This window comes from Acinonyx jubatus, chromosome A1 (assembly GCF_027475565.1).
Source record: "Acinonyx jubatus isolate Ajub_Pintada_27869175 chromosome A1, VMU_Ajub_asm_v1.0, whole genome shotgun sequence".
In the NCBI taxonomy this organism is placed as follows: domain Eukaryota; kingdom Metazoa; phylum Chordata; class Mammalia; order Carnivora; family Felidae; genus Acinonyx; species Acinonyx jubatus.
This window is the reverse complement of record NC_069380.1, coordinates 230,842,695-230,851,119: the sequence shown is the minus strand read 5'-3', so window position 1 is coordinate 230,851,119 and position 8,425 is coordinate 230,842,695. Positions and strand designations below refer to the sequence as shown.

At 46.8% G+C, this 8,425-nt stretch overlaps 1 long non-coding RNA gene across 1 annotated transcript; it reads right to left on the bottom strand.

Moving 5' to 3' along the window:
* Nucleotides 1-888: 888 nt before the first annotated feature.
* Nucleotides 889-5,438, bottom strand: LOC128311733 (uncharacterized). Its single transcript, XR_008290253.1, has 3 exons — nucleotides 4,461-5,438; nucleotides 1,915-2,055; nucleotides 889-961 (listed from the first exon to the last, which is right to left on the bottom strand). It is a non-coding gene; the product is annotated as an uncharacterized LOC128311733 (long non-coding RNA).
* Nucleotides 5,439-8,425: the final 2,987 nt, after the last annotated feature.

Genomic DNA, 8,425 nt, shown 5'->3' with positions numbered 1-8,425 from the left:
TCATTCTCTCTCTCTCTCTCTCTCTCTCTCTCTCTCTCTCTCTCTCTCTCTCAAAGTAAATAAAAGTTTGTTACTGACACACATTATTTCAGAAGGTAAGAGTGACATCAAGGTAGCCATGCCCACGAGTAATATTTGATCTCTGTGACTTAAGAATGGGAAACACAGATTTACATTTGGAATTTATTTTAAAGGTATTGTGTAGGTTTTCAGAGTGTGGTCATGGCTTATCAGTCAGGATTTCTGTGTCTGTCAGCTAAAAGCAACGGTCTCCTTGTAAGACAGCTATAAAATGTGTCACATTATTCTTCCTTTGTTTTATACCAGGCGCTTCCTAGAAAATGTCAAAGATTACAATTTATACCACATATTTACTAGTCGTGTGCTTTGGCACTAATTAGAAGCCATTTGTTTTGATGAGATGCGATATGATTTGGGGGGGGGGGAGCAGGTTGGTAAAAATGACAACAAACCAGTCAACCCACTGTTTTTTTGCCAGTCGTCTGCAAGTGGCCCATTCTCGGATCTCCTCCCAAAGTGATCTGAATGTTTGTTTTGGTGAAGAAATTCCATTTGAGGAAAATGTCAGCATCTGCTTGTCTTGTGCACACCTTGCCCAGAATCAATTTCCAGATGAGCTTTACAAGATTCATGGTGAAATTTGTTGGGTAGAAACAAACCACATAATCGACATTATTGGTTAAGAGTTACATCATTCAGAAGAAAAAGAGGTTTAAAGGGAAGCATACATGGAACAAAATTCAGGTAGATCGATGAAATGGAATTCTTTTCTCCCCTTGTGTCCTGAGTGTCCATCACTAGGACAGTGACGGTGTTATAATGAACCCTGTTGGATACGAAGGGCTGTGCAGGGACGCCTGCACACTTATCCTTTTCCTTAAGACGCTGCAGGGTAACACAGTTCAGCTCTTTCGTATATTAAAGAGGAGGAAATTGAATTCTGGAAAAGACAATAATCAAAAGCTGCTAAGGGGAATAAGAAGCTGGGTGGTCCCTAGACCTACTCTTCCCTAGTAGATCCTTCACTCCCAACTCCCTCGGAAATTGCTGATGGCAAGTCAGTTTCCAGATGGCCGATGGGGTTCCACATAGAGGCAGTTTTGTGCATAAAACCCAGTATAATGATCCCTTGCTGTGTCAGGACTCACCCTCTTGGTGCCTCATCCCTCTCAGACATCTCCCTTACACATCAGTTAGGGCTTGCCAGCTTCACATGGGCCACTTCCCATGTCCAGGGGCACAGAACCCCCGTGGCCCAGAGATTCCTACAGTTGAGTAGGAATTGCCTGTTGAGTTTGCAGCAGTTGTTCGTATAGATGCCATGATAGGGAATTAACATGTGGCTTTTGCAGGAGATCAGTTACCAAGATATAAACATTTCTATTAAGGCAAATCTTTTGTCCTTCTGGAAGCATCCATCATCGTGCATGGCGGAGGGAGGCAGGTCTAGGTCCCATGTGCTTCAGAGACAAGGCACCTGTGGGCTCCCCCTTGGTGGCAGGGCCAACTTCTCCCACTGCCCTGATCTTAGAGCATGGCATAGCTCTCTTCAATGGCTTTAGAGTTTTTTTTCCAGTTTGGTTTCCTTTTGGATGAACGTATGGTTGTCCAGCAAGTTTGAGGTTAGTTAAGTGTGTCTGTTGTTCAGATTTTCAGGATTTCTGAGTATGGCTTTGCTGTCAAAATGTATTCACCCCTATATGTTTTGTGACACCCTGCTTCGAGTGTGGGTGACCATAAAGATGACAGCCCTTGCTCCCAGGGACCTGCACTTGTTTACAAAAGAATTGGTCATCCAAAATGAATGGTTATCCTTGGGAGCCAAGGAGACTCAAATGAGGGACAGAACAGGGGGATCCAGGGAGGTGGGAATTCCCAGGAGACATTCCTGACCTTTACAGCCACAGATCCTGGAGATGGTGGTTGAACCATCTGGATAGTCGGTGATGGATGATGGCTGATGATGGTGATGTTGTCAACCAGCAGGAATGACAGGCAGAGCTGGGCAGGGAGCTGACAAGGGTGACTGCGTTCCTGCAGACACACGGGTGTAAGCAAAAGGTCACCAGTGTGATCCAGCACATGTCTTCCAGAGAGAAGGGCATTGTTTATCCCTGGATCTAAGACCCTCACAGGCCATCATCCTACTCCCCTAAACCACTGTCCAATGTTGCATGTATTTCCTTGGAGGAAGCAGTGACTTACCTCTGAGAAGATTTTCCTGACTGATTTCACCCTACACTGGCCACTTCTTTCCTTTTTATTTATTTATTTTTCTCCTCTGTAAATTTCTCTTCCCCATGTTGTGTGTATTTTCTAGTGGTTTCTTTCAGGTGAGGTGTATCCTTCCTCCCACACTGAAAGCCCCATGGTGCTCAAAATGACCTCATCTGTGTTCCGATCTTACCTGAATGCATTCAGTGGCCCTGCCAGGTGTTCTTAGGACTCGTGTGCAGTGGTCTTGAGTCTCCCCTTGCATTGGCTCCCTGGGGCGAGGGGCACCTGTTCGCTCGACTCAGTGCTACACGGAGTTCACAGCAGAGGTAACCAATCAACAGCTTTTTGTGAATGAGTGAGTGAGTGAACGAATGAATGAAAAACTGTGCAGATGAACTAAAGAACACCAGAATTATCACCAGAGGGCACCACGGTGCCATATAAAACTGTCCTAGTGAGTTCACACCTTCCCTCTTTTTTTTTTAAGCAATCTCTATGCCCAACACAGGGCTCGACCTCACAACTCTGACATCAAGAGCCACGTGCTCTACTGAGTCAGCCAGGTGCCCCCTCCCACCTTTCCTCTTAACCATCATTGAAAACACAACTCACCTGGCTGACTCCTAACTCTGTCACATTAAAATGGATTCCATGGCTGACCCGGAAAAGACAGAGAGAAACCTTGTAATGTGTGAAAACTAACACCAGTAGTTTGGTTTTTATTTCCTCCTCGTGAAAAAAATCAATGCGTGTTCATGGTAGACCATTAGGATCAAAGGAGCACAGAAATCGATTATAACATGATAACCCAGAGAGAGCCGTGATTAATGTTTCCCATCTCTGGTGAATTCTCCTTCAATCTTCTTTTTTTATGTCAACGCACCCATGGTTTAAATTTTGGAGGGGGTCTCTCAAAGGACTCTGAAAGGTGTGGGTGTACCTTAAAAACTATAGTCTTCCCGAAAGGAGACTCCCCAAGACCTCACAGCCACAGCATCGTGTGTAGACCGGCTTGACTAGCCTCAAAGAACAAGCAGGTCCCACCACCTGAGATGCAGAAAGTGTGCTAAACCAGCAAAAATACTAAATGTCTCATCTGCCTAACTTCTGGTCACAGAAATAGTGTTCTCCCTCCCTTGTACACAGGCTGCAAACTGCAGAATATGCATCCTGCGATACCCAACCACTTTCCTGACATATTCCTGAGGCAGCCACTGGTCATTCAGCTGGAAAGATGGCAAGTCCACGGGAACTTTATAGGGAGCACTTGGCCGCTCCCTCCGCTTCCCGGTAGTGGGGAAAACCAGTCTTTTATTCCTCTTCATGTTGTCTTGGGAGGTGTTTTTTGTTTGTGTCCACAATTATACAGCCTTGTTTTAAACATTGTCCTATTTTTATAACAATGCTAGACTACATCCCAGAAATACCCATTACAGTATTATGTTGGCAGTCCCATTGAGTACATTTTCTGCATATTTGGGGAAATGGTCCTGGCCAAGTGATTTCATTTATAGAAAAGGATCTTCATTAAAGTATGATGTAATCTCTTGTGTAAACTGTGCCGACGGGTTTGGTTTAAGGTTTTTTTCTCTTTTCTTTGGCATTCCTTTCTTTAAAAAAAAAGACACTGCTTTCCTTCTTCCAATGTTGCTTTCTTCTTTTACTTTCTTTTTTGAAAACAACATATCCGCTTGACAGCTAAGAATAATTTCAGTAAGAGAAAATACTAGCCAAGGGAATAGAGAAGAGGAAAAGGAGTAAGAATAACTTATGGCTTTTTGGGGGTAATTATGAAGAAGTTTGAGCAATAAATAATCTATAAGCAAAACACAGAAAGTCCGTGGCAGAAGGTAAGTCCTGGCCTGTGTTTTTTTTCAGCTCAGCAGGGGAGCCACCTTCTCAGCAGTCATAGGGAATGCGATCATTGCCCCAGCTGGGCAACAGGTCAACTCAGAGCAGAGAAATGAAATCATCTCCCCCTTGCTGTTTCAGGTTCGCCAACACCTATAGCGAACGCTTCCTTGTGACATTGCCAAGAATAGGACTTAAATGGAAGCACCGGTGAGGAGTGTTGAGTGATATGGAGCATGGGATTTGCTTGAGGCTGCCTCTTATTCCAGAGAACCTAGGGTCAATTCCATTACCTTTGGTGGGAACAGAAATCAAGACACCCCTTGGCCATATTACATCTGTTTGATTTTGCTAATGCTTCTAATATTTACCTCTTGGAGAACTGATCAGACAAGAGACTCCGTCTTGATGATCCTGTTGGTTCCCTTTCCTGAAGGCCAATCCTGGAAATTAAGGTCAGTCTCAGCAAAGAACCACTTTTGAATGTTCTCCTGTGGACTTTATCACTCCAGGAACAGTTATTTTGTGATTAACGTACTTTGGATTTCTCCATTTTGTCTTAAGGTTTTAGAAGAGTGGGACAAAGTGAGAGGTGACTCTGACCAGCTCCATAGACCCTTCGTCACCCCATTTCTGTTCAACTACAGGGCACCCCATGTGTGCAAAGTGCTCTGTCTGCACAGTGCCCCATGGTGGGAGGGCAGATTTCAAAAAACCATCATAAGCTACTCTGAGAACCTCAAAGTCGGCTGTGTTTGCATTGCTCATAATGGAATCAACCTTCCTTGTGTCATTATTGTCCCTGGAACTAGACTTTGCCCCAGAAACGAGGGGGACAGGTATCCATGCCTGCAAACACCTGAGGAACGCCTGGGAGTCTCAGCAAAGCATTTTCATCTCTTCATCCTGGACGTTCTCTGGAACCATGAGGATGTGGAAGGGTAAGTATCTCCTCCTTTTCCCCTAAATACACGGAGCATCTCCTTCTGTGCCCGCACGAAGGACTCAGCCGTGAGCAAGACAGGCACACCTGCCCTCCCGGGAGCTGCTTTTCTGTCCAGGAGGCAGAAAACAGAGGAGTAGACGTTCACACTAATGAGCAAATGCTCTGAGGAAGATCCAACAGATGACCGGATGGTGGGGGTGGGGGTGGGCGAGGGCTCTTTACTTAGAGACACCAAGCAGGGTCTCTCGAAGTAGACGGCATAAGCAATGATTCCTCAATTCTGAGAAAACGTTACGATGTAAAAATCTTTGGGAATTCATCTGAGCAAGAGAGAGCAGCAGGTGCAAAGCAACAGGTGCATCACGTTGAAGAACAGGGCGTTTGCGTGTGACGGCCCGAGAAAAGTTTAAGGTTCTCAGAAATTCTGTTTATTTGACGGCGCGAGAAAAGTTTAAGGTTCTCAGAAATTCTGTTTGTTTGACGGCGCGAGAAAAGTTTAAGGTTCTCAGAAATTCTGTTTGTTTGACGGCGCGAGAAAAGTTTAAGGTTCTCAGAAATTCTGTTCATTAAACACAAAGTGACCGAAAACGTTTCTTTCTAAGAACCCATAAACTTCCAGACTGAAACGGCAAGCACGGACCGGTGGGTTCACAGACAGCTTACTTTGCTAGTAAGGCCTCGCGGAGAAGATTCCCTCGGCAACTGTTTTTTTGCGACAGTAGCCCTCTTTAACGTACCGTTCCCGCTTTCTCTCGGCTGAGCTCTCGTGAAGGTGTCGTCGTTCAGATTTCATGAGACCCAGTTATGAAAACATGGCAGCATTTAGCGCTGTTTTCCAAGAAAACAGACGTACAACCTAAGAAGAATGGCACGCGGGGGTTCGGTTGAGCGGCGTGTGCACAGGGCAGGTGATATGCCCGCTCTCCTGGATGAAGGTGCAAACACAGAGCAACAGCTATTTTATAATTCTGCGGAGATGGATGCTCCAGGTCTCAGGTTTGCTTGAGGAGGGTAGCAGGGGGCGCCAGCAGGATTCAGTCATCTTGCAGCTGCTCACCCCCCGCCCCCCTCCCCAAACCCCCAATTTGTACCCCTCCTGCAAGAGGTAGGTACCTCTACCTACCCACCTACCTACATTCATTGCCCCAATCCTCCCTCCTGCCTCTCCTCGCCCCCACTTTTATGGAAAATCCGATGCCTCGTTATTATTACTTTTCTTGGGACCACGCAAGCCAGTGTTCCTGTTGCCTTCCCTGACCTGCCCGCCTCCCCCCCCCCCCAATCCCCCAACCCCACTGGCTGTGAGATCATTGTCTGGGCAGATGAAGGTCTTCAAAGGCCTGAAGAAATAATACCCGCAGATCAGATGCATGCTAGTGATGTTTCACCATCCACAGGGCCCGTGATACCTATTACCGCCTCTAGGAAACTCCGAATGAGGTCATTCGTGCTTTTCCAATATCTTCTGAATGTCTGCTCCTCCTCCTGCTGTAATCGAACTTTTAAAATTCTTTGTCCATCGGGCCCACGAGCATTTTATTGCAAAATAAACAGCTTGTTCCTATCGGTTCAACAAAGAATCTCTTGGGTTCTGAGCACCGTGCTGGGGGCAACAGGGAATGAAGCCCCTGCCGGCCTCTGTGGAACTCACGGAGTAGAGAAGGAAAGCGACACCGACCCCACTGACCAAACCTCAGCATGGCAGCTGCCTTTGCACGAATGGGAGCAAAATGCCCGGGTGATGTTCCAGAACTCAGACCTGCCCGTGCACCTGACACGCATCAGTGTGTCTGTTACCGGCTCAGGTCCTCGGCTCTCCAAGCAATAGGTGTTGGCTGGGGCCAGATGGGAATTCTCAGGCAAGGGTTTTACTGGGGCTTTTGCTCAAGCACAAGAGAGACAGCACAAAGAAGAGGGTCCTTCCTGTTGGCCCCATGAGCAAAGGCTGGAAACGTTTTAAAAAAGACTGAGGTGGGAAAGGAGTGAAATCCAAGCATGTAGAGGTGGGGAGAGACGCAGAAAGTTGGGTGCACAGGCATAAGGGCCAGAACATGCTTCTTCATACATCACATGTCTCATTAGTATGTAAAATGTCCACCCATGGGCCTGATTTTTAGTATTATAATGAGGGGGATGGTCATCAAAGAGTCAGCACTGGGGTCCACCTTGGCACAGACTGGTTTGTTTGGGTCTCTGCCAGTCTTTGTAGTCGAACCCCTCCTTCGGTAAGCATCCTGCTTCCACATTCTTGCAAGACACGCTACTCAAGGGGGCACCGGGCTTCAGCTGTTAAAGAACGCTGGATTTTGTCAACAGGGGTGAGGAGACACGAGTCCGGTCCCTGCTGTGTCTCAAGCCAGCGACTGAGACGCTGGTGTTGAAGCACAGAAAGCTTTATTATCAGAAGAGTAGCCCAGGGAGAAAACTGGGGATCATTCCCAAAGCTGCCTTGCCCTGTTGAGCCTAGGGACAGCTCGTATGTATTTGGGGAAAGAGGTGAATACATGAGAGGAGAGTGAGGGGTTTCTTAAAACCTTCAGGAAAGGGGCTCCTGGGAAGCTCAGTTGGTTGAGCGTCCAAATCTTGATTTTGGCTCAGGTCATGATCTCATGGTCATTGAGATTGAGCCCTGCATCAGGCTCTGCACTGACAGCAGGGATCCTGCTTGGGATTCTCTCTCTGCCCCTCCTCCCCTTCAAAACATATAAATAAAAAATTTTTTAAAAACCTGCAGGCAGGAAGACCTTAAAATAATCTGGAGGTATGCACTCTTCTGGACAATGAGGCACCATTTGGGGCCTGGCACCATCAGGTCCCACAGATGGCTTCAAGACAAACATTATGGTTTGGTTCCCATTAGGCTTCTACAATCAGTGTGTGAACAGGGAGTAGTGGTGAAAAAGGCAAAGTTAAGGACTGATGAGCATGAGGGTAAGAGGTGCATGAGACATAATTAAGTAGGGAGCAAAACGGAATGTAGAGCTAAGTTAATAACGCAACTAATACAACTACAGTTATACTTAAACTTTGAGAACAAATCCGGGCGGGCGGGGGGGGGGGGGGCGCCTGGGTGGCTCGGTTGGTTAAGCGTCCGACTTCGACACAGGTCACAATCTCACGGTTCGTGGGTTCGAGCCCCGTGTAGGGCTCTCTGCAGACAGTTCAGAGCCTAGAGCCTGCTTCCGATTCTGTGTCTCCCTCTGTCTCTGCCCCTCCCTCTCTCTCTCTCTCTCTTCCTCTTTCTCTCTCAAAAATAAATACACATTAAAAAAAGAAAACAAGAAAACAGGCCCAGGAACCCAGCCTCCGTCTTTATGACACAGGGGAGGAGGAAGGCCTGGTGCGTTCTGAGCCCTAAATTTTCAAAGAAAATTGTGATATCCTCATACT